Source organism: Salvelinus sp. IW2-2015, linkage group LG23 (assembly GCF_002910315.2).
Source record: "Salvelinus sp. IW2-2015 linkage group LG23, ASM291031v2, whole genome shotgun sequence".
In the NCBI taxonomy this organism is placed as follows: Eukaryota; Metazoa; Chordata; class Actinopteri; order Salmoniformes; family Salmonidae; genus Salvelinus; species Salvelinus sp. IW2-2015.
Genome location: NC_036863.1, coordinates 22355332 through 22359900, shown reverse-complemented (window position 1 = coordinate 22359900; position 4569 = coordinate 22355332).

Genomic DNA, 4569 nt, shown 5'->3' with positions numbered 1-4569 from the left:
TTTAGAACCTGTAAATGTGCCAGAGAAAAGTTTATGGGCAAAGCGCAACATTAAAGCACGAGATTCAAAATGTATGATACAAAATTAATCAGAGGTCTACCTGTAATCCATTAGAAGCTTGCAATATTTATAGTGCATACTGGGATTGGGATATATGTTGGTCAAAGTACTAAGTTGTTTACATTATGTTTAGCCAGTAGTAAAATAATAATAGCTACAGTAATTTGTATCCCTCATTTACTCAAGTGTTTCCTTTATTTTGGCAGTTACCTGTGATTCATTCAGTGCCTATAGAAAGTCTACAGCCCCTTGGATATCTTCACATTTTATTGTGTAACAAAGTGGGATTAAAATGGATTTAATTATCATTTTTTGTCAACGATCTACACAAAACACTCTTTAAAAAATCTATAATTTTTGAAGATGAATAGAAATAAACAACACTAAAATACCTTGATTAGATATGGATTCACATGTTAGAAACACCTTTGGCAGTGATTACAGCTATGAGTCTTATTGGTGAAGTCTCATAAGAGCTTTGCAAACCTGTATTGTGCAATATTTGCCCATTATTCTTTTCATGGCTAGACAGCAATTTTTATGTCTTGCTATAGATTTTCATGTGGACTTAAATCAAAACTGTTATTTGACCACTAAGGAACATTTACTGTCTTCTTGGTAAGCAACTCCAGTGTAGATTTGGCTTTGTGTTGTAGGTTATTGTACTGCTAAAAGGTACATTCCTCTCCCAGTGTCTGATGTAAAGCAGGCTGAAGCAGGTTTTCCGTTAGGATTTTGCCTGTGCTTAGCTCCATCCCGTCTTTTTTCATCCTGAAAAACTCCTCAGTCTCTGCCCATGTCAACCATACCCATACCATGATGCAGCCACCACCATGCTTGAAAATAGGGAGGCAGTTACTCAGCGATGTGTTGTGTTGGATTTGCCCAAAATTAAGTCTCTGCATTGAGGCCAAAAAAGTATATTCCTTTGCAGTGTTTTTTTTTCTTGCAGTATACTTTAGTGCCTTACAGTACATATGCATGTTTGGAATATTTTAATTCTTAATATTTGTATTCTTCTTTTCACTCTGTCATTTAGGTCATTATTGTGGAGTCACTACACATCCTAGATGTGTCTGGGTGGCTTAATACATGATCCACAGCATAATTATTAACTTGAACACGCTTAAAGATACAATATATTCAGTGTCTGTTTTATTGTTGTTACCCATCTACCAATCACTGCCCTTCTTTGAGGCTTCTGAAAAGCTCTCTGGTCTTTGTAGTTGAATCTGTGCTTGAAATTCAACACTTGACTGAGAGACCTTACAGATCTATGTTTGGGGGACAGAGGACGGGGTAGTCATTCAAAAATGATGTCAACCCCTATTATGTATTTATGCAATGACTACAGTTTAGTTATGTAATTTGTATTAATTGGTCAAAATTCATATATAAAAAAAATCACTTCGATATTATAGAGTATTTTGTGTAAATCAATGAAAAAAAAGTAAAATTAAATCATTTTCAATCCTCCCCAAGTTTCTAACAATTGAGAAAGTGGGTGTTTAAAATTTAAACTCTGTAGGCCTACAAGAAATAAGAGACAGGAAGTTCTCCATGTCAGCCATTTCCCCCACTTTTCTTCAATCGGATAWTCTACATCAGCCATACTCAACAGGTAGACCGTAGTCCGGATCCGGACACAGAACGAGGTCAAATAAGGATCGCGAGTCCCAACTTCATTGTTTTTATTTTTAAGAACTCAGTCAGGCTTTTAATTTAATTCTGTTGAGAGTTGTAATAGTAGAATGCACAAGGTGCAATTTTGACATGTGGTAGTGCAAGGGCAGTTTTCCTCTAGTTATCACATTCACTGACAGGTCTTAGAGAGCTATTTATAACCTGACAAAAATGTCCAGTTGACCAACTAGCCCATGTTTGCTAGGTAAATTAGGCTAACCAGCTATCTAAATCTTGTAGTTATCATGGCCGGATTACGTGACCAGGGACCTCGACACCCATTGATTTTGTTGAGTCACTCAGGTATCATATGAACACACATAAGACATGCCAAAATGAGTAGAATTACAGGAAATTTGCTTTAAAAATGTAAAAATGTATCTCCGCCCCATGGCAAAATGTGTTGAGTTGCAGGAAATTAGCTTACAAACTGCAACATTTTCTTTCTGCCAACAAGAGGTTTGTGAAGAGTTTGGGGTCACATGGGTCGCGAGGTGAGGGTTTGTTACTACAAGATAAATTACATATCCATCTGGACCTTTTGCCACCTAGGAAATGTGTGTGGCCTTCCCAAATAGTAGTTGAGTACCCCTGATCTACATCCATCCTTGACACTGAGGCCTACATACGTTAGTAAAACATTTCCTAAATAACACATCTTGCCATATGGAGAATTACAGTGGGGCAAAAAAGTATTTAGTCAGCCACCAATCCAGAAAATCACATTGTAGGATTTTTTATGAATTTATTAAAATAGTATATGAGAACTATCCTACTTTAAAAAAACAGCATAGACCAGCCTACATTTTCAAGCTGGTCCATGCTGGTGTTATGCTGATCCATGCTCTTCTATGCTGGTCTGACCAGCATGGTCTAGCTAGCTGGTTAAGTTGGCTGACCAGCTGGTCAAGCTGGTGACCAGCTCATGCTTGTACGCTGGTGACCAGCTAATACTAGTAGGGTATACTAGTAGGGTAGCTAATACTAGTAGGGTCTATACTGGTCTATGCTGGTCCTACATAGTCTAGCTCCCTCAAACTCAACCTCAAAGCCAGTTCCACTTCGTTTTTTCATTGTTCCACTCTAATCAGGGACTTAGACCTGGGACACCAGGTGGGTGCAATTAATTTTTGAAAACCAGTAGGCTCCGGATCTTGTTGYTTAAGAGTTGAACACCCCTGGTCTAGCTGGTCAAGCTAGACTGGCAAAACCACAGCCATCATTATCACATTTCCCAGCATGCTCTATTGCAGTGAGATTTGTATATATTTGCAATATATTTTTTGTTTGTTGTGTTTTGCATTGATTGATTAATAAATGTTATGCACAAAGATAAATAACATACATGTTTCTAAACTAATGGAATCTGTTAGTTAGATTTATTGCACCCGTTACTGAAATGGTTGTTCCGGTTTAAATGGTTTGTTAGTCTCGTTTATATATTTGTCTTTCTAACCTTGACAGTCATTCTGAATGCAGATTTAGGGTAAATAAAAGTTCCTTGAATATCACCAGTATTGCTGGATTCCAATAGGAATTAAATATCACTTTGCAAGCCGGCATAATGTGACTTGTAGGTCTGATATGGCCACTGTACCACTGTATATTAGGGAAAAACTTAGCTGAGGATCGCTCAACTCAGTAGAGGACAGGGCTACTGCATACAGGGCTATTGCAGACAACCCTGAAGCGACGACTGAGGACAGAAACAAGTACAGGAAGTCCCTCTACGATCTCCGCAGTCATCTAACGAGTTAAAGGACAATATAGGAATAAGGTGGACTGATACTACACAGGTTCCAACGAATGTGGCAGGGGCTACAATCCATTATGGATTACAAGCGAAGACCTAGTCCTGATCTGCCCAATGCATTTTATGCACGCTTCCACAATAACAACATTGTACCATGCGTGAGGGCCCCCACTGACCCAGAGGACTGGGTGATCTCTTTCCCAGGCCGAAGTGAGTAAGGTCTTTAATCAGGTCAAAACTAGCAGCAGGGCTGCACGGTATTCCAGGGCGCATTCTCAGAGCATGTGCAGATCAGGTGGCAGGCATATTCATGGTAATTTTCAACTGTAATTTTCAGTCTGTAATCCCCACGTCTTAAAATGGCTACCATCATTCCTATTGGAATGAACTCTAAAGCTTCATGCCACAATTACTACCACCCTGTAGCACTCACATCTGTAATCATGAAGTGCTTTGAAAGGCTGGTATGGAACACATCAACTCCATCATCCCAGACACCCTAGGCCTAGACCCACTCCAATTTGCATATTGCCCCAACAGATCCATAGACAACGCAATCTTAATCGCACTCCACACTGCCCTCACCCACCTAGATAAGATGAATACATGTGTGAGAATGCTACAGCTCAACACCATTGTTCCCTCCAAGCTCGTCACCAAATTTAGGACTCAGGGACAGCTGCATCATTGAGAGCATCTTGACTGGCTGCATCACTGATTGGTATGGCAACAGCACCTCCCTCAATTGCATGGCRCTACAGAGGGTGGTGCAGACAGCCCAGTACATATCTGGGGCTGAGCTCCCTGCCATCCAGGACCTCTATATCAGGCAGTTTGAAAGGAAGGTCCGGGAAATCGTTAGACTTCAGCCATCCAAGCCATAGACTGTTCTCTCTGCTTCCGCACGGCAAGCGGTACCGGTGAATCAAGTCTGACACCAACAGGCTCCTGAACAGCTTCTATCCCCAAGCCATCAGACTACTAAATAGCTAACAGAATGGCTACACGGACTATCTGAGGTGACCCTTGTATTTTTGTACTGTTTCTATGCACACTCAAATAACTCTACACAC